At 35.5% G+C, this 23487-nt stretch overlaps 1 protein-coding gene across 5 annotated transcripts in view; it reads right to left on the bottom strand.

Moving 5' to 3' along the window:
- Positions 1-23487, bottom strand: part of LOC119643715 — a 52689-nt gene that overhangs the window by 23545 nt on the left and 5657 nt on the right. The window lies entirely within an intron of this gene.

The raw sequence follows: 23487 nt of genomic DNA on the forward strand, positions 1-23487 counted from the left end.
TATATTCAATATAGTACAATGAGAAATGAATATGAACAAATATTATTAACATTAAAATCAAAACAGATAACAATTTAGCAATTCAACAAATAGGAAAATTAAAAAAAACGAACTAATTGAAAACGCAAGTAACAAAATTAAATTCTGTTGAAACTATTACATCTGTAAACTTTGCCCTCAAAAAAAGACAAAGAAAGTAAAAGAACAAAATTCTTGTGCTCTATAATACGAAGTGGGCGCAGTTGATTTCTTTTAGTTTCAAAAGAAAAGTTTTTGTCGTATAGGCATGTGGGTGTTGTAGGCGTGTACTTGAAAAGTGTAGATCAACTCCAAAACTTTTGCAAGCTTGTAGGCGATGTCATAATTTTCGGCAACGGAAAAAAGTTTACCACAAATACTACAAAGCGAAAGCGGACAGATCGACGGACGAACAGGACATATTTAAGTACATTCTATACTTAATCGAGTTTTTTAAGCTTGTTTCTGCGCATTATAAAGGTATTGAAAAAATAATTAAATTTTGATAAATTATAATATTGGGTGCGCGGTCAATTTGACCACTTTTTTGACTAATTAGCAAAAAACCAATTTTGCATTCCGTTTAAAAACTAGAGGTACTTTCAGCTTACGGGGTGGTGTCCTTCGAGCGGTATGGACCATTTTCAATACCAACCTGCGTGCACGAACTTCTAGTATCGGGTTCTGCCAAATTTAACGTCGATAGACTCATTTTTGCGACCAGGAGAATGTTACAACAGACATTACACATGTGGATAGGCGGACGATTGGACTGACGGACTTGCTTAGGTCGATTTAGAATTTGATACTTTGTGGGGTTTCTGATGTTTCCTTCTGAAAGTGGCAAACGGTTTGCCAAAATGAATATACCTCTCATCGTTTGGCGATGGATATAAAAAGTAAAAAAGTTATAATCGGTTGTGACCTAATACGTTATACCCAAAATCGTCTGCCTAAAAAGAACTAAAAGAAGCAAAAAACTAAAACAAGGAACTAGGAAGAAAGAACTAAATTTTCATACTACAACTGTAGGTTAAAAGTAGAAAAGTAGAAATACTCAAAGTGTACAGTACACCAATAATTTGGGCGAATATAAAAGCGTACTTAATTTTACACTATTCGGACAAACGAAATGGAACATCCCTAATAAGAGACTTATACATTCTGAAAGAATACAACTAAACTGTGGAATCATTCTATGTATCAATAATAAAAATCCAATCCACAATCAACAACAATATCTTAGTTCATGAAACAAACCATAACGTTATAAAATTTGAAGATTTGTGCTTGAACACATTCCTGCACTTAAGCAGCCCCTGCGCTCAAGCAAAAGGTCGATGAAACCGAACACTCTAGCAGAAGCCAATGCATTCTCCATACCAGAATAGAATATTTATTACAACATGAAATCCAATTTCAATCTGCCTCAACAAAATATCAGAAGTATACTATTTGCTCTATAGCGCATTTATACAGCACGTCCTTATCAGCTAATATCAAATGTTATGAACAGAAACCAACAATCATATACCAGGAATGGGCAAAAGACGTAAGGAAAACCGCTTTCTCCCACTGTAGGCGGAAGTCACCGCGAATATGGTAGAATGCTTTTCGGTCTAAAAAATGAACCATTTCTACTTACCAAAGGATAGCGCATAATATTGTATGAAAGGTGATAGGAACAGTAAGCCTGGTATGTTTAGACGACATTATAATCTATCCCAGGCCATTACAAAACCACATTAAATTTAAAATAAATATTTGCAAAATTAATTAAATTTAAGTTAAAAATTCAATTGGTCAAACCTGAATTTCTTCAAAATGCACATTTTTAGGTTACCCTACCCCCTGCGGAATCAAACCAAACCCAGAAAAAATCCACGCCATAATAAAATATTTTTTAGGATTATTATGATATCATTGGAAATTTCTAGAAGATTTCCCGAAAAAAAAACCTTTCTTAAATGTTAAAAAAAAAATAAAAGTCATATTAAACGACAAATGCCTTAAAAATTTCAAAACCTAATCAACGACTCCTTAATTCAGTACAGCAATTTTACAAAACACTTTAATTTAACCACAGATTCGATTATGCCTGCTGTGCTATGTTGTCACAAGGCCCAATTAGTGTCGATAGACCAGTTTATTATGCAGGTAGGACACTAACACAGACACCGAAACTAATTATTCAGTCGTTGAAAAAATAAATATTTCAAACCCTACTTTTTTGTCACAAATTTAAAACAGCAACTGACCACAAACCACTGATCTACATAAACACTTTGAAGGAACCAACCTCCAAATTAATCAGATGGAGACTTAAGCTGGAAAAAATTTGCTGGAATTTCAGTTTCGCAAAGATCTCTTAACGAACTTAATCTTCAAATCATATTGCAAAAAAGGGCCGAAAGCTACCCTATTGCTGTAGAAATTATATTCAGGAACAGGCAAGGATGGACTCTACGTAACCACGAATATAACGAAACTGTAATGACGGACAGTTTCGCAGAATATATTCCTCTCACTTCTCTTTCTCGGTACATTCAAAATAGTGAAAAAAAAAAATCCTTCGCGCAAAGGAGGCTATTTAAACTTATACGTTGCAAAAGCTTGTTGCAAAGTATCCAAAATAGGATCATTGACAGATAGACTAGTATACGAATAGCCTATTAGGCGTAATCACAGGGATATGCAAGTGACAATGGAATGTGACAATGCATGAACTTCTGCAATGCTTACCAAATACTCAAGCACTCAAACCAGTATTCGCGGAATCGGAGACGCCAGCACCACAAGTAGGCAATGTCCATATGGACATATAGTTTATAAGCAAGCGAAATATTTTTACCCCAATTGACAAATTCTCAAAATTCGCAGTGGCTTACTTATTAGATTCTAGGAACAGCCTGTACATTTTAAAAAATCTTCAACATATTAAAACAAACGCGTAAAATCAAAAACTAAATATTTCATCTCTAGATTTGTGCAGACCGAAGCAGACTTTTACAGATCCATGCCCAGAACAACTTGTCATAATACTACCGAAAGTATCACTATAAAAACACAATCTTTATATACTACGAAAAGTGGAACGTAAGCATAATTGGCATCTGGTACTTTCTGCAACCTAATATTTATAGCGACGAACAGGAATCCTAAAAATTCCAAAAGTAACCGCTCTGAGCGAAAATATAACATGTGAAACAGGAAACATTAGAAACAATAAACATCCTCATCTTTATATTAGTTTGGGGAAAAAGACATCCATTATTTTTTCGGTAGATGGCTGCACTGATAGATTTCTCGTAAAGTATCGATCAAACAATTTCAGCTTTATGCTTGTTGGAAAGGTGACATTTCGCAGTAAAAAAATTCTTTTGCTGTTTTTTGTTTGGTGCATTCAGTTGTGAGTTACAGCGTGTTAAAAATGGAAGTGAACAAAGAGAAAATTCGGTACATTTTACAGTTTTTCTTTGACAAAGGCGAAAATGCAAGCCTGGCGGCTAAAATTGTGAATGGTGTTTATGGTTTCGATACTGTAACAGCCAATTATGTGCAATTTTGGTTTCGTAGATTCCGTTCAGGAATTTTTGATGTTAAAGATGCACCTCGCACAGGTAGGCCGGTCGTCGAAAATGTCGATAAAATCGGAGAAATGATCGAAGTTGACCGGCATGTTAGCAGTCGTCACATCGCCCAGGAGCTAAAAATCGACCATAAAACAGTTTTAAACCATTTACACAAAGCTGGATTCAAAAAGACGCTCGATGTTTGGGTGCCACACCAATTAACAGAAAAAAACATGATGGATCGAATTTCTATCTGCGAAGCCTTGGCCAAACGGAATGAGATAGACCCATTTCTTAAACGGATGGTAACTGGGGATGAGAAATGGATCACATACGGTAACCCTGTGCGAAAACGATCGTGGTCAAAGAGCGGTGAAGCACCTCAAACGGCCAGGAAGGATTTGCTATGCATTTCGTGGGACTGGAAGGGGATTATTTATTATGAGTTGCTTTCATATGGCCAAACGCTAAATTCTGATCTCTACTGTTAACAAGTGGACCGTTTGAAGATAGCGATTGACCAGAAACGGCCAGAATTGACCAACAGGAGAGGTGTCGTGTTCCACCAGGACAACGCTAGGCCACGCACATCTACAGTGACTCGCCAGAAACTTCGGGAGCTTGGTTGGGAAGTTTTACTGCATCCGCCATACAGTCCGGACTTGGCACCAAGCGATTATCATCTTTTTCTTGCATTGCAAAATTTCTTTAATGATAAAAATTTGGAATCTAGGGAGGATTGTGAAAATCGACTACTAGAGTTTTTTGCAAACAGAGACCAGGACTTCTATGAGAGAGGCATTTTGAAGTTACCTTTAAAATGGCAACAAATCGTACAACAAAACGGTGCATATTTGACCCAAATCGGACAATCCGAAGCATGTTAAATAAAATCCTGAAGTTCATATAAAAATAATGGTTTTCTTTTTCCCCAAACTAATATTAATTATAGTAGTTTTCACTGAACTTCATTGTACAACGGTTATAATATTGTTTGTTTGTTGTAATGTTTACAAATTTTCCGATTTTGAATTGTGAAAAAATAAATTCTTAGTTTTCAACATTTTAAAAATTAAATTAAAAATTTTGTTATAAAAACAATTTTAACTTGGGTCAACTATAATAGCAAACCAGCCAATAGAAAATGGAACTCGTGGTAGCCAGTCAAAACCTTTGCGAAAGACTGCAACCCCTATAACCAATCCGGATTACCGTCATTTTTGGCTGCTGGCGAATGGAAGATTAACGCTTTAAATATTAACTGCCGAACATGAATCGATTGTGCAGAGTGAGAGCCTAAACGCAACCACAAGCATAACTACTTTCAATTGTGGCCATATTGAACATCGTACCGACCGTGTAAAGTTTGCTTCTGCGATCTCAACACTATCCATGATCAATTCACTATACAGCTTATTCAATAGGCAACGCTATTATCTTCGATATTGATGATATTGTTACCTTTGAGCTTACTTTTACAAACACCGATTGCTACTTCAATGCTCCTTAACGATTTTGTGTAACAATAACAACATTAGAGCAATTACTACAGAGACCGATATAGAAGCGAAAATAAAACTGATCTGTAATACTGATTCCACTTTGTAGTTCCTACGAACCCAGTATCCATTGAATCGTCAGCAACTGCCTCAATTAGTAAAGCGAAGTATGAAAACCTGAAATAAATTCGCCAATTGATAAAATAAAACATGTGACTTCGTTCCAAACAGTCAGATTATTTGAAAGAATTTTTTTTGATGTATACCCTGTAACGAGTTTTCTTGGGCGGGGTATAACTCAGTCACTCCAAGGTTCGTTGCAAGAAAATTTAGAATAATAATCCGGACCTTCGGGGGGAATGGTGTACAAATTCCTTGATTTATTATTTCCTTTATACGGGAGAGAAGTACAGCGATGGGTAGAAGCTGGCTATGGCAAGGAACCAGCGAGGTGACCCGACTTCTGGTGTGGCTTGCACGTGATGAGAGATTAACTTCTTATATTATTAAAATTTTTCCTGTTGGATTATCGCGACGCGCTACAGAGAACGGAAACGTTGCCAGTGTCATAGCTGCCTAGGCCGCCAGTTCGTCTCTGGGTGGTCCTTCGTATGTAAAAAGAAAAGGATGTTGCCCCCTCCCAGTCCTTCAGGGATGGCGATTAAGCTGAACCAGCACATCCCCTATCCGTAAGTCAGTAGTCCTAAAGAGTCCTTCAGGAATGGCGATTAAGCTGAACCAGAACATCCCCTATCCGTAAGTCAGTGGTCCTAAAAAGTCCTTCAGGAATGGCGATTAAGCTGAACCAGCACATCCCCTATCCGTAAGTCAAAAAAAACTCTTTATAAAGGTCAACTTGTCAATTTGTCCGTGGGCATTTACCTCCTTAGACGGCTATGACACCAAACTGAACGAGTCTGTGCGATGCGCTGTTCTTTTATAGCTTGAATCTCGCTCCTATTGCCAACATGTTCCATGTGTTTACATATATCTTGAGGTACTATGCTTCTGTATGCTTAGCTTAGGTTGGCTGCAGTCGCAATCCTAGTTACGATTTGCATGATCCTGCTTATACATAACTTGATATCACTTACATCTAGCTTATTATTATATTTGTTCCAATTTCGACGCAACAGGCAACCAGGTACCAAATCGCGTGATTCAATCACCGTTAGGTATGTGAGTGCTTGTGCCTTTCTATGCCTTTGTGTTTGCATATGCTTTGCTTTGTGTGTTTCTACATGCTTGGCATGTGTGATCGTGTCTTTGTACATTTTATGTATGCAGTTTATGCATTGTAGTATGTTCTTATTTTTTTTTTCTACCTAAGTACTTGCTTCTGTAAGTTTGGTATACTCTAACGGTGTTACACATTCTGCGCATTTTACACATAGAGATTCTTGCTGAAGTTTGTTCGTTTTGCATGTATCGATTTTCTACCTAAGGCCAGGTCTGCATGTTTCGTTTGTCCTAACGGTGCTATCAGCTTGGTACATTATTTGAAGATTTAATGTGACCTAACGGTGCTATATCTTTGTCCAATGCTGTTATAGCTTCTGTGTCTGTTTGAGCTGCGTTCATACCGTTTCGATTTTACTTAATTGTATAAGTCGGATTGTGCTCTTATACTTATGTTTTAATACATCGTGGGTTCTTAAACCTATGCTCCCTACATTTGAGTTCTTAACTCTTGCTTTTTTTTTGCACATTGTGGGTTTTTTCCTTATGCTTTTGGACACTTTGTGTTTTTTTCTTATATTTTTATTCATTTGAGTTTTTAATTCTGTTATTAAACATTTTGAATTCTTACGTGTGTTTATACTTTTGAGTTTTTACTTGGTCTTTCATATATTTGATTTCTTAATCCTGCTATTAAACATTTTGGGATTTTACTTGTGTTCATATTTTTGAGTTTTTTACTTAGTCTTTCCTACATTGGAGTTTTTAATTCTGCTATTGATCATTTGAGAATTTGAATCTAAGCTTTTATTCGTTTGGGTATTGATTTCTTGAACCTAAGCTTTTCTTTTCTTTTACATTTGGGTCTTTGACTCTGCTATTAAACATTTTGGGATTGTGAACCTAAGCTTTTATACATTCTGGTTCTTGGCTTATGCTTGTGTACATATTGATTTCTTGGGTCTAAGCTTTATCTTCTTTTACATTTGAGTTCTTGACTTATGCTGAAAGAGGTTGTTCATGCTTTATTACCCCAGACAGACGTTTACGGACAGCTCGGACTGACAGGTGGTTCGCTGTGGGTAGCTATTTCAGGCGGACGAACTTGTATTCCGTAAGGAAGCAAAAACGCTTCCTTACAACCCTTATTATCTTTGTTTTTAATGATATAGTACTATTGTTGTGCTTAATATCTTATTAATAACCAATAACTTATCTGTCGCAAATTAACGTTAACGCTTTAAGTTTCATATATATACAAATTCCTGAATTTATATCTCCAATAATCGTTTCAGCTTTTGGTTATTCAAGGAATAATCATAATATGTTACAATCATTTATTCGCCTTAAGGCGATCTACGAATGCGAACAGTAATACTGAACACAACACAGACACTGACCGCAATACAAATGTTGGTTCGACTTATACCTCCGCTAATTTATAATATTACGAAATTCACGACCTATCTTGTGTTATTTTGGACGAATTGTCTCTATGCATGGTTTATTCGCGTAGAAATTTTTTAGTGCCAAAATCACAAAATACGATCATATATCATCATTCACTGCATCAATTGTTGACATTATTCAAAATCCTTCAATTAATCATAGGAACCAATTTTTAAAACGCAAGCTCATTGAAAGGTTTTCTTTAAGCGAAAAAAAAGTATACAAAATTTTGAGAGATCTAGAAATTGGCGACCATAGCCGTCAGAATGTCACCGTCCTCTAATTATTCTGGCCGGTTACAATTTTGACTTTTGACCACTTTATGAAAACAGATGTGGATCCGTAGATTGCCAAAAACATTAAAAATAGCCTTAACAGCGTTGAATATAGACGACATCTCAGAGTTATTCAAAATAGCTTACATATAAACGATTTTCGTATAAATACATTAAAAAGTATTCTAGAAAATCTCGTTCTAGTAACAACCAACATCTACGATAGCTTTAGTAAACCTTCTGAACATATCTGCAAAAACAGCAAACATACTCTTATTAAAAGAGGTCTCTACAAAGAAGTTTTAGTAAACATCTCGACAAAGAAATTTTAGTAGACATTGTTGCAGCGGGCGTTCCGCAAAAGCACAAAATTGGGTTTGCAAATATCATATCTGTTTTGGTAGTAAAGCCAGGTGATGTGTGAAAATTATGTAATTTCAAAAACATAAAGTATCAACCTAAGGGCCGCCGTTATTATGGCGCCACATAACGGGTTTTGGGGTCACTCAAGTAGTCGCCTCCTTATTTATTTATTTATTTATTTATACAAGAAACTCAACTAAAACAAAATGGCAGTCGAGTTCAATTGACTCTTAAGTAAATCTTAAAATTAATTAATAATAAAACTTAGTATAAGTACAATAAAACAAATAAGGAGGAAAAAAAAAGCATGTACACAACTAGCATAGAGCCACACCCACAACCGATACAGGACCAAATTGCAAGTGAACCCCTAAGCCATCGCAAACATGCATAAGCTTGGCAACCGATAATTGTTAACAACAAATTAATTTTCGACTCATAATGACATATTTAAGGTTAAGTCAGTTTAAGTATGACATAGGTAAATCGCGCTTATTAAGCAATATTGCTTTAATGGACTTTAAAGAGTCCGTTAATGAGAATAGATGATAGACATCATTTAGGTTCTTGCAAACAACTCTGAGCGGGTTAAACAGTTCAAAATTATATTTGCATTGACTAAGCTTTATCAACATAAAGTGCCTAGAGAAACGTTTAGGGACATTAAAGCCTATCTCACGAAGTAATGCGGGCGAATCAATTGCACCATTTATTAATTTGATTAAGAAGGAAACCCCAAGAACAAATCTACGTTTCTCGAGTGACGGTAAGGATAACAGAAGCAACCTATTCTCATAGGGTGGAAGAGGGGAAATCGGGTCCCAACCCAAATTCCTAAAGGCAAACAGCAAGAATTGCTTTTGTATAGATTCAATTGAATCTACGTAGCACCTATATGCAGGAGACCACACAACGGAGGCATACTCAAGTACAAGTCTAACCAAACACGTGTAAAGCCTTTCCGTAATATAAGGATCATCAAGCTCTTTGGACCACCTCTTTATAAAACCAAGCGCGGACCTAGCTTTGCTTAACGAGGACTCAATATGCGAATTGAAACATAACCTATAATCGAATAGAACGCCTAAATCTATGAACGAATCGACGTCTTCCAACCTGTGCGAATCAATGAAGTATTGAGTACTGAACGACTTCCTTCTCAAGAAAGAAAGCTTCTTACATTTATTTAGATTTAGTTTCAGAAGATTGAGAGAGCACCATGCAACCAAATTGTTCAAATCACTTTGAAGATGATGTGATTGCGATTCTACGGAAAAAGAAGAAAACAGTTTCACATCATCATCATACATTAAAATCTTACTGAATTTAATCACGGAGGGCAAATCATTGATGTAAAGATTAAATAAAATAGGTCCCAAGTGGCTACCTTGAGGTACGCCAGACGTCACGGGAAATTCATCCGAGGTAATGAGGTTAAACAAAACCCTGAATGATCTACCATACAGATAAGAGCTTAACCATTCAACTAAGAAGAGAGGTCTAGATTTTAAACCTAAGAAGTCTATGATTAACCATATCAAACGCCTTGCTAAAGTCGGTGTAAATGACATCAGTGCGAGAACCACTAGAAAAAGCCTTGAAAACACGAGAAGTAAACTCCAACAGATTGGTCACCGTAGATCTTCCCTTTCGAAAACCATGCTGGAAAGGAGAAATATACAATTTCATGGAAAAGGCTATATGCTGAGCCACAATTCGCTCGAACAGTTTAGGTAAGACACTCAACTTGGCAATGCCTCTGTAGTTGCCTACTACCACTTTTGTGAATAGGAATAAGGAAAGAAGTCTTCCAACACAAAGGGAAAACACCTAAATTCAAAGACTTATTAAAAATCTTTGAGATAACATCACAAAGCTCGCCAGCACAAGATATAAGTACACGTGAGGGGATCCCATCAGGTCCAGGCGAACAATTATATTTCAGAGAGCTCAATCCTTCAAAAACGTCATTTTCAGATATAACAAAGTTAGGAATTGAAATCGAATTAGAAATCGGATATGGATAATTTACCGATAAATCAAAATTGGCAGTTGAAAAGTTCTGTCGGAAGTATTCCGCAAAGAGATTTGAGGATTCAAAATCATCCGCGGACTCGGAGCCATTAAAAGACACAAACGACGGATTTATGGAGATTTTTCTTTTGGAATTAACGAACTTGAAAAAGTATTTAGGGTTAGCAAACAAGGAGGATTTAACAAACTGAAGGTAACTGCAATAGTATTGGCGGTTGAGGGAATTAAATTTATGCCTTGCAACAGAGTAAGCGAAATAGTCGAGCGCAGAGCCACTTTTCGAATATTTTTTGAAAAAGGTTGTTTTTCCTATTCTTGTAGTATTTAATTGGTTTATTAAACCACGGGAGACCCTTGCTTCGAGGACGGGACTGCTTGATCGGAACGGATGCAGAAATAGCTTGGTTTAATATATTGTAGAACGACGACAGTAAGCTATCAATGCTTCCCTCTGAGAAATCGAGCACAAAATGAGAAAGATGTGATTTCAGTATGGAAACATTGATTTTATGGAAATCATAAAGTTGATATGAAAAATTTGAATTTGGAACGTTATAGAGGTTCAACGAACCAACATACTTGTAATGAAAGGAAACACCCAATGCTGGATGATATGGATCCTCAGGTAAACTAAACGGAAGACAACGATTAACGCAAACCTCAGGACAATTTGCAAAGCAGAGATCAAGAAATCTCCCATTACAATTAGGGGTACCATTGTATTGAACTAAATTATTATCAAATAAGTCATTGAAGAACACAACGGCATTATCAGATGTTGAGGAAGGGATCAAACAGCCAGAACTATCACTGTAAAACCAATTGACTTGAGGCAAATTGAAGTCACCCAACGCAAGGACTATATCGGTAGGTTTAGATTGCTTGGCCACTTCACAAATGAGGGCGGCCTGTTTCTTATATACTGAGATATCCGAATTTGGGGGAATATAGGAGCAGGTCACATATAAGTGTTTCTTAGGAAATTTCATTCGAATGGCGATAAATTCGACATCGGGAGTAGTTGGAAATTCCAACGAATAAGTGGGGAGTGCCGTAGAAATAGCAATTAAAACACCACCACCATTGCGATGCAAACGATCGTTTCTGAAAACTTGAAACGAATTATGGAAAAGTTCCGACGAATGTAGATCCGGCTTCAACCATGTTTCAGTGAAGACCAGACAGGAAAACTCCGTGCTCACTGAATTTAGGAAGGTAGAACGAATTTTTGAATTTAGGCCCCTAACATTTTGATAAATGAGAGAAAATGAGGCTGAAGAAATATTTAGTTTTTTGAAGGGGAAAGACCTACTGCATTCGCATTACGGGGTCGGTCCCGAGGGATAAATTCCTTAATTAAGGATCCAACCGGCCACAAAGGTTTATTTAAAATCAAATCCATATTTTCGGTCGGAACTAGAATTTTAAAAGATGAGATAGCTCTAGATTGAGAAGGACCCAGTTTGAAAATACTAACTCGCTTTAAATTAACAGAAGTTGCTTTCGCTGCCAGATAACCCTTTATGTTTTCAACAGATGTATCTGGTGCCAGCCTTGACACAAATATTGCCTTTCTGGGAGGAACTGCCTTCAAGCATATGTCATCAGTACTGGGAGCAGCAGGGCTGGGGAGTTATGAGTTGGGGAAAATATAGAGGGGGTAACCACACTTGCACGAGCAGCTTGTGCGACCTGCTCAGTTTGGCGACCAGCATTTACACTCGAACAGCGAGGAGGAGAGGACGATTTACTATTACCCTTATTAGATTTGGGCGATAACGCCTGAGAAGATTGAGTGACATCTATGGGAGGAGATACCCTTGCCACTTCAGCATAGCTCAAGCCAGAAGGACTTCTATTTGTAACATTTATGTTACCAACCAACTCAGCCGTAGCAGAAACACTAACATTATTTGTAGCCTTTAGGGAATCGCTAACTTGCACCAACGAAACGGTCTTAGGAGGTGACGAATCACACGCTACGCTACGCGTTGAGACTTTGTTAGCTGGAGAGGAAGATGACTGCACAATATACCGACATTCATCAAACCTAGTCTTGATTAATTCAAACTTCTCCCACAAAGAGCCGAGATTTTTGCTCAAATCTGAGAAACAATTTCTCGTCTCCGTGAAGAGTTTGTAGAAATCAATGTCCCGCTTTCTACAGTCAGGACATGACCATCGTAAACCTTTAGAAGGGTCAAGGACTGCATCAGCAGGACGGCCGGTAATACCAGCACACTTTGCATGTCCAAAACGATCACACAACCAACAAGAAATGAATCGTTCAGATTCAGGGCCGGTTTTCGCACGACATGGAGTAAATAAACAATCTATGTCCATTCAAAACAAAAAAAGTAGCTTATGAAGGAAAGAAAAAGAAAAACAAAAAAAAAAAATGTTTTTTTTTTACGGCACAAATTTTTAGGAAAATTAAAGCAAATTTCTCACTTCCCTGCCTACTGTAAATATAGAGCGAAAACTAACGAAAACTGTAAACACAAATTAACGGGCAAAAAGAGAGACTTTTACTAAGAGCTCAATTGTTGCGTACAATAAACCAAAATGATTTTTTCACATAAATGTTTACTAAATTCATATACATTAAATTCATACTTTATTCTTTTAGGGAATTTTTTAAATTTAAACACGAATAAAGCAAAAAAGCTAAGAAATACACTAAAAAAATTGAAATATTTGTTGACAGAATAAAAACGCGACTACAAGACGCACGCAGAGTTGCCAAGTTCTTTATTCGATAAAGAAAACAAACTACATTTCTTAGGGGTTCTACTAGTCAACGAACTTAGATAATATAAGCCTTCGCCCGTAGTTATTCTAGCACCAACTAACAGTTCATCCATTTCTATTTTTGACAAAAAACTCTTTAGCATTAATTTCGATCTACTTCGAGAGTTCCCTTTTGCGTTAATAGTAGCTGATTTACCCCAACCCATAATTGGCGTAGACTTCTTATATGAAAACTTTTGACCGAGGCTCTCACTAATTTACCTGTGAAAGCTGGACCAATTTTCCAATTTATTATTACCCAAACTATTCTCCGTGGGCAAGAAACCCAGTATCGTTAACGAATTCTCTCCTTTATTTTCGGAACCAGACTACAACAAACCCATTAAACATTCGCCTGTCCATAGAGTAGCGGACTAGATGTGGATTTACGAAACGAAATTCGCGGAAAATGAATTTCGATTTTTGATTTAGTTGGGTATACGCACAATTTCCATATCCCTTTTTTGTTCGGCACTAAGTTTATAAAAAGAAACCCAACAACTGGCGACCATGTGGCGGTGCTCTTCATCCGCTTTATGAGGAAAAAACAGAGCTCTGACTTTTTTTCGAAAATATTATCAACTTCTTAGATGAAGCTTAGTGCATTCGATACGGAGCTAGTACCAATATTTGCTCGTATCAAAAATTATTAATACTTCTAAGAGTGAGGAGAATTTACAGTTTACACAGATCATAAGCTTCTAACAACAGCCCTTAAATGTGAAACAAAAAAAGACCTAGGCAATTTAACATTCATTTGACATCAGACGTATAATACATCCGAGACGTAGCGAATATAGTAGCCGACATTTTGTGACACGCTTACGAAGTTAACGTTATCAGCGGAATTGGCTAGAACCTTAAAGCATTCAGGCTGAAACGAAAAGAAAGCTCCGAGTTAAGCCTAAAAGTCAACCTGTAAATAACTCATTTAATTTAGGACTAATAAAGGTACAATTTATCAACTTTTAGGGTGACAACAATCACTCCTACCCTCAAGCTTTTCTTGCGAAAGATAATATTCGAGAAACAATATAACATTTCTCATCCAGGAAAATAAGCTACCCGCAGATTAATTACTAAACGTTATTATTAGCCAAAGGTCATCAAAGATATCAATCGTTCGCCATCGGAATGTATAAAATGACAAAAATCTAAAGAAAATAAACGCACCAACCCCCAATTAGTAAGATCCCCATTCCGAAAGATTGTGTCGAACACATAGTTTTTCACTCTAAAGTAGACTCCTATATACAAACTGTTGTAGATCGCTGTACACGTTGACCTGACACTATTCACCTTCACTTACAATCATTTCTACCTTCTTGAAAAACTGCATACGTATCGTTGGAGTCCCACTTACCATCACGACTGATGAAGCTCGACAATTCACATTTCAAACGTTCCCTTATTTGAAAAAATTTTGTGGTTCACCTAATAATACTAATACTTCCGCATATCATCCATAAGCAAATAGTATAGTTAAGCGGCTACACCGACAATTAAAACCAGCACTCATGGCTCGAGACGATGTTACGTACGATAAACTACCAATATATTCATAGGAGTCGCACCTAGTCTGCTATTATATGGTCAAACTATCGGATTACCAAATGATTTGGTCAAATCCCAATACTCGCCTAAAGAACATCTTAACATCTTTTCTTCTTAGTTTATTATAAAACAAAAATTTCTAAAATAGCGCGTATATAGTGATTTTTTACTAGAATACGTTGTATAACAGTTATACTTCTATAACCTTATTAATTGTGCAGTACAACAATATAAAAGTTTAGGGATTGACTTCAAAGAGAGTAAAAATAGATAGCTGTTTCCATATTGCTGTAATTTCTGCATCACCCGCCAGCCATGAAACATTCTCAATCGATGCACATGGAACAAATAACATGTACTCTAGGACTGTTCTACTGTCTATCTATCTTATTCACACAACACTCCAAATTCTGATCTAACTATCTATTTAAAACACGACAAGAAGATTGCTGACCGTTGTTCGATGATATAGTTTGTGTCCTTTTTTGTTTAAGTTATTGCTAACCTGTTAAATAACATCAGCAACATAAACAGAGTTTTAAATTTTATTTTTTCTGATAAGCTGTCCGTCCGTCTCAAAAATCCTACCGTCAACCTGAAGAAATTTAATCATGCTTGAAATGTCTCTTTATCCGAAATTGATTCTGAATAATCTTCTGGTTTATCGAGAAAATAACGGCTGCGAAATAACAAGAACTCACTATTTAAAAATTTTAAAATGAGTGAATACGCACTCAAACGTATTCTGTAGTTCCGGTGTAAGAACAGACATAATTCTTCTTATGTAGCTTGATATTTCAGTTAGTGAACTAAACTTAAGTCAAAGAAGCCTACTAAAAATCATAATGTAAAGTCGATATTTGAGTAGAAAACTTGTCAACCAGCTTGGTTCATGTTAGCGTCTTCAGATATTTCTGCTATAATAACTTTTTTCGAATGAAAGTTACAATATTTTCTCTTACATTGTATATACTGAGGATGAAGTACTATTAAGTTCAAAGTTTTTTGAACTCTTCTTCTTAATGACTTCTCGAAAAACTGTGCAGTTGGTATCTGAATAGTCCTTGGCAAAAACTTTGAAAGTACTACTCACAATCCACCGCTTGATTTACTTTTAAATAGATTAACATATAGACGCTATTAAAAATGTTTAACTTTCATTATCAAACGAGCATTTACTTTTGGCACTCCGTTCATATCTTTCATAAAACAAAAAAATTTTACCGAAGAGACGCCATATTTACAAAATCCTAAAGATCATAAGATATGTATCGATACCATCACAATTCTACGTAGCAGAATCTTACAAAGATAAACATAAATTAGTTGCTAGCAAAGTCATTCTTGATAAAATTATGGAGATAAGAGTCTTATTCCGAGTTTGAATATATCAGTGGAGAAAATGAAACCGTTTGAAATGACTTAAGATAAGACTAAAGGCGTGTCTTTTCATTATATTAAGCTTATATTCATTGTATTATATGAATCGTTTCAATTGTCTTATATATGAATAGAGAAAATTATGCAAAGAACTTTCTACAAATATCTTGTCAATCAATGAGTAATATATGATTCTTAAGTGTAGTCTTTTTTCTCTAGTTGGTATATTCTGTACTCAAACACATAATGTATGTGGCCTCCCAAGGACCCGTTTTATTTGCTTACATTCCGTTAAAGAGTGATATATCATCAGATATGTTAACGGTCTCAATTGTTGTTGCCTCCATTTTACTTATTTTCCTTTCATTATTTCATTTATTTAAATTTTTTCATTTAATTTGTCAGCATAAAATATAATGTCTTCAATTTTTATTCTAAAATGCAGATTTGTCAATTTCGATTTTTCTTGCAATACATAAGGACCTTTTATATTATGCTTGATCTAGCACATAGCTCTTATTTTGCATCCGATGTTATCTTAGCGATTCCAAAGTGTTTTGTTGTTTCTATTATGAAACGTGCAACATGGGCAACTGATTTCCCACTTAAACTATGCTTAAAGTTTGAAAAACTTCATCATTTGGCCTACTTGAAATGATTGCAAGATCGATAAGTGCTAATTCCACAAATGAGAGATGCAGGTCTTTTTAAAGTTGTTTCAAATAGTATATATTTGAATGCTTTTCATACGTTAAGGAAATTTGGTGGTTGTGGTTTAAGTCAATTCAGTGACTATGCAATATATTCCTTTGGTTGTCTTAACATTGCAAAGCTTCTTGGAACTTTTCTCCCTCTTTGCGAGCACCTCTTGTTCGCATTACTTATGTAATGCACGCACATGTACTCTACCTTAAATTCGTTAAAAATGCATTGGAAGATAAGTCAAATACGACTTTCACGCAAATTGTTGTGTAAAACAAATAGAGAGAGCCGTCTATTTTTTGCTATGTTTTGGCTTCCGGACATGTTATTGTGATGACAATAAGCTTCAGGAATGACGTTTGGCAACCTGGGCCGCATCTTGCTTTTTTTATCCACGACTGTAAGAGGGGGTATAATCATTTTGTTTTTTTTTTCAAAATATATGTAAAATCCAAAAGGAATCTTCAGAGACGCTACAAAGTACATATATTCGTGATCAGCGTGAAATTCTGCGTTGGCTTAGTCATGTTCATCCGTCTGTGTATCTGCGTGGTATGCGTTGTTGGCACTCCCCTTGTCGGAAAATGAAGATATCGACTTCGAATTTGGTTGAAACGTTAGAAGTTTCTGCACGCAGGTTGGTATTGACAATGGGTAGAGCAGAAGCGCGCAATAGAGCGTAAACCGAACGCAACTCATTTTTTTAACAAACATTGTTGGATGTTTGCTCTTTACTCGCAAATTATTAAAGTCTTTACTTTCGCTTTTTGCTCGGGAATTATTAAAGATGAAAAACATCCGTCGTAACCGTGTGGTACTTTGTTTAAAGTTACAAGTGATTAAATTCTGTTCTTATACCCACCACTGCATTTTCATTGCTTTGAGGTTTTATGCTTATTTATCGTAAGCAAACAAGACAGAATGTTTAAGACTATTTTGTACATTCCTCAAATGAAGACATTTTAGACACCTAAAAATAAGTTAATATTAAAATAAATATGGACACCGCGATTATTTTTTTTAATAATACTACCGATACGGGTATCAACTAAAACATCTTGGAGACTAGAATGCGAAAACCATAGTGGAAGGTATGCGAGATTCGGAAAGTTTTCCCTTTTATAGTAATGAATTTTTAACAATTCATATTCGTAGTTGTTGTAATATCAGTGAAATAAATCAGATAGAAATACATAAATACTATATAAACTAAAAATACTGCTACTAGCAGTAGTGAATGGTTTAAATTATATCAGGAAATAGTTTAATTATATCAAGAAATGCTTATTGTTCTCTTTGCTTGTGTGCAAAATGAAAATATCTCATTTTTGTTTATAAGTAACCTTCGTTTTTGGTTCGGACACTTTTATGCTTACGAAAAGGTGGCTAATTTGTCGTTTCTTCTCGTAATTGGTTTCTTTAATCCTTTTTTAGACAATGCTACTGCAGGTAATACATAATTCACTTTAATTTCTTTTTTATAACAACAGGTCAAATGAGTTGATTATCTTATGTTACTACGAGCTACCAAATTGCAGATTTAGTTGCTTTTTCTTTGTTTTATTCCCCATTTTCTACAAAAACTGCTTCAAGCCCAATTTCGGGTGTCAAAAATTAAAATTCACCTACCTTAAACATTAACGATAACGATAGCGTTAGCAATTCCATTGCCGATAGCTCCGGGCGGTGCTTCCCTGTGTGTGCATGTTAGGAAGGCTTCATTTATTTCATTAAGTAAGTTGGACTATTTTACGCAGGTTGCTATAGATTGCAATGTGCTTACACTCTGTGTATACAGTCCTTGATCAGAGATTTAGTTCCCAAAAGCGGAACAGCTGCGGTGGTGCCTTTCTCCTTTTGAATTATTCTTTCGACGTTAGAGATTATGACATGCTCGTAATAAATGAACCTTAATACAATTTGCAGCAATAACCGAACTTGACATCTTAATTTCACTAAGGGAGAATCCGGAATCCGTTTTAGAAGTATTGAATGTTTATGCGCGCTAAATATTAGCCCACATATTAAAGGCTATGAATTGTGTTTCCAAATTCTTACCAAAAGTTTCTATCGACTCTTGGAATTGCATGTTTGTAATAACGATAATTTCTTCTACATGCTTTCTACTTTTAATAGATACGCGTTTTTACTCACTTTCTTGCTTTGTAGATATTGTTTCTTTGTGACTTTTAATATTTCAAATTTCTTTCGTCAAAGTATCGTTCAATCTTTCCTCTTCATCATTATTTAAACTGGTTTCCTTTGTAATGAGCAACGCTGTTTTTCCATCTGGTATCAAACATCCTATCACCCGCGTTGCAGCTGATTGATTTTGTCAGACCGATAGTAATACCAAGACCCTCGCGTTCAATATTATCTCAATGCTCTTAGAGTTGTAACAGAGTGACACAGCTCAACGGAATATTTCTACTAATAGCATAAACCCCAACCCATTTTACTGTGGCCTTCAGCATATAATGCAACATTGAGTGAGCCGTATTCTCCAATTCTTTTTATATGCTTTGTTCCTATTCTTATGTTTGCGAAAGGCTCAATAAACGCAAAGTTACGCTGCGCTTCTGACGAGCTCGTGCACAAGGCTGTTATGGGCTTTATTTTCTTAAAGCACCCTTTTTGTGGACACCCAATACTTAGTTATGATTTTCTGATTAAGATTGATATTTTAATCTTAGATTTTCAAACTGCTATTAAGCGTCACTTAATTCGTTTCGCTTTTATACACGCTCCAATGGGACTTTTGATGATGATTGCATAATATATAAAAATTTGCAAAAATGTGTTTTGCAAAATAGAATTAAGTTTTGTCTTACATTTGTCTTGATGTGCCGAGAGGGTTTGTACAATTGAGTTCGATTTCGTCATACTCGAAAAAGGCTACTAATATCTTTCAATCCACATTTCTCAAAAAGCTCTAAGATATCATTATTGCGTACCATTTTATTAACTATGGGAATATCTTAATGCTGACTTTTGGCATTAACATTGCCTTCTGTAAATCGCAATTATTGCTTAATATTATAATTACAATTAACAAATTTTCTTTTCACCAAAAAGGGACAAAACTTTAATCAGGCTTTCCAAATCCAATACTGTTGTTATTTTTTTTTTTTTTTTTTTTCATTTTGACCAAGAGACTTTTTTTTTTTTTTACATCAGTTAAGAACTTTGTTCCGAAGTGTTTCTTTAGAAACCCTTATATATATATAAGCGAATCGTCGACCACAAAATCTATCGGATTTCAATTTATGCTACATACATACAAACGGTTGCTTAATACACTGAAATTTCTCCGGGTTTTAAAGATTCTTGATGATTCAAAACAGTAATCGTAAGATCGCTATTGCTAAAAAAGGTTTTCTCAAATTTGTATCGTCTCCTTCATTTTGTACGTTTTCGGTTTTTACATTTTGCGTGATCTTGGAATTCAGAATTTTATATTTCACGCTTTGCAAGTGAAGATTGTAAAATGATCTCCACAACAAAAAATATTGATTTTCTCCTCGAAATCAGTTTCATCATTTTATAAAAACCAGCTCAATATTTAAAATTATATACTTCATTAATTTTGAATTTTAACAAGAACTACCGAAACTTAAGTTAACTGATCTAACTATGAACTGGTTCAGGTCATCTTATTATTTTAAGACGTTAGGAAAAAGTACCGAAATTCTATATATCATAAAAAAGCTTTTCAAAAAAACATTATGGATAACCTTGTAGCTCAAAATACGACACGTTGACGGTTTTTAAATTGTCCCATATTATTCTTAACTGATAACTTATGCTCAATTTTTATTCCAAACCTAGTGATGCTCTCTTAACAAACTGAGCTGAAAGCATTTTGAGACAAGCATCCGCTAGAAAGACAACGGACAAGTTATGTGCTTGTCATCCAAAAACAAACCTGCCCTTGTACACTTACGCCAATCACCATTAATGATTTGCGGAAATATTCTTGTTTCAAACAGTTTACAAACTGTTTAATTGAGCAAACAATATTCAGAGTGTCTAAGGTAATCTTCATCATATGTTTAGCGGTCATATTAAAACAAATCAATCAAAGTGTAATTTTGAAGCGCGATAAGCCCCGTCAGGAAATTGTATTTCAGCCAAATTCTAATGCGTGTGTTCAAAGTTTATCATTTAAGAATGTAATCTGTGGAGTCGTTTATGTGCCTAGTTTTGCAAATAGAAAGTTGTCACTGTTAGCATTCGTATATAAGAAGAGTGCGCTAAAACTTCGTCCATATTGTAAAATGAACATTACGTCGACGATATTCTCTGAGATAACTTTGCCCCAAACAAGATGCTTGGAGTACAAAAGCAATCGATATAGGTTTTAAATTTACACAGACTCCCATCAAGGAAAATAATTCCAAATAATACCCTCATCTCGTATTATCAGAAAAACGTTGGGAATTCATTACAACGCACGTTTGGATAATTTTAATTTCAAGCACGACCTATTACCACTATTTAGAGGATTCACGCTAAAATATTTGATCCAGCTGGATGGCTGCATACAGTTATTATTTAATGGAAATTATAAATGTAAATGTAATGTAATGACATAATTAAAGTAAATTTGAGCCAGATGAAAAAAAATTTTATTTGGCCATGCCCTAATACCAGTTCACCGAAAGCCGTTCAGGAAGCAGTATATAAGGACTGGAGGTAAAACCGAGCAATCATCAGAAAAATTAAATAACGAAAGAAGAAGAATTCGCGTAGTACTCTGGTAAGCGGGAAAAAAGCGACGTCAGAACGCACATAATTAAGAAAAATGAAAATAACGGCACTAAACATACCTAGCACCCGAGCGACGTGAGAGGAACCACTCGCCACGCCAAAGATGCGGTATGGATGATTATAAATCTATCGAGTGCAAAAATGAAATTCGATAATTATACGCAGTTGTAATAAATCTAACGTAGTGTATATTAGAGACCGCAAATCAAAACTTTTAATGAACTCCTTCCAAATAAATCTAGGAAGGAGCAAAGAACATGACAACTTGATAACGTAAACAAAAGCTAAAGAAAATGTTAATACGTTTTTATAAAACATGCTACACAAAGCTAAAAATGGTCACATTGTAAACGAAAACAATAAACAAGTCTGATGAAGGAAACGAAAACGGTGAAAGCGGCAGGAATAGTGACTTTTAACCGTTCACTGTTCAGCTGTGTTACTTTTCTTTAATAAATGTACAGCCTCGGCGTGCAGAGATTTTTATATGGAATATTTGTGTACTTAAAAATGAAAAATTTCTTACAGATTTCGAAGAAGGTGAAGAAAAAATTATTATTGGCATAAGGATGATATCGCTATATTAATCAGAGCGAAATTAATGAGTCGTGCTGACGGTAGCGTCTTGATAAAGTAACGCACATCGACCAATTTAGTAGAGGCCCTTACTAATTGGAATTTAGGCTTTATGACTAGGTGGCTACGCAAATCAAATGGGGAGTTAACTCCATTTAGAAGTAAAGCAATATCATTGACGCAACCAACGCATTCTTAATTAACCTTTGCAGAACGTGTTGAGTAAGCAACACACCAAGTGTTCTTATTGAAAGTTCTTTGCCTAAAATGGTACTAAATACAAGTAGCACGTTGCTCAGTAGCCTGGATACTGCGTTGCACCTGCTAAAATGATGTATGTCGAAATAAGTGCAGAAAGTACTGTAAAGTAAACATCTTCTGTAGTTTAAAACCTATATATAGGGGTTTTTAAAGTATTTTTGGCTAATATCTTGCTATAATGTCAGTTAATGTGGTAAGTGGATCCATGAACTGAAGAACACGACATCTTTAAAAAAACGAAAAGCAAATACATGGTCTAAGTGTATACATGATTTATATTTAACGACCTTAGTAACTCAGATTAATGCGATAAAAAAATATATATAAATAAACACGATATTTGAAAAACTTAGCGTCGCAGACATTACACACAACAGAAGAAAGGGGTTAGTACTAATTATGAAGATAATTAACTCAAATATGCTAATATACTTTATGTTAGCATAACCATATATTCAAAAGCCGTTTCAATTCAATCTCAACTCATCTCTCCCTTCTATTGATAAATCATCAACAAACTAATATTAGTAAATGCTTGATTGATGCGTTTAATATATCACCCAATGTAGGGTGATGTGGTGTAATTGCAGGTCTGATATCAACTGACCTGGTAGTTAAGAAGGGTGATTTCAGTTGAATGAAATTGGCTGTGAGGTTCTAGAGTAATTTAAATGTAAATATATATATAAGAAAACTAATGCAGGTGAAGGGTGGTCATCTTAGAAGGCTAAGATCTCAGAATTAGCTTGTGATTTAAGAGATGTCAAAGTAAGTTAAATTTCTTTTGAATACCAACTTCGAGACCCAGCTGCTTCACAGCTTATTTGCATCGCTACCAGTGTGAAGTCGCTCCCCACTGTCCTATTTGCATCTGTTCTACAATGTAGATAATGTAGAAAATGTGTTTTCTGCGGAAATCGGTTTATGGGATGACGCTAAAGGAATATTAGAGCGGGAATAAGAACATATTCCCGACATATATATCGAGCACTATGCTACTGTCGCCAGAAAAGTTTAGTTTTAAGTTAACAGTTTTAATTAAGACCTGCTAGCAAACAATGTATG

Source organism: Glossina fuscipes, unplaced genomic scaffold (assembly GCF_014805625.2).
Source record: "Glossina fuscipes isolate IAEA_lab_2018 unplaced genomic scaffold, Yale_Gfus_2 61541, whole genome shotgun sequence".
In the NCBI taxonomy this organism is placed as follows: Eukaryota; Metazoa; Arthropoda; class Insecta; order Diptera; family Glossinidae; genus Glossina; species Glossina fuscipes.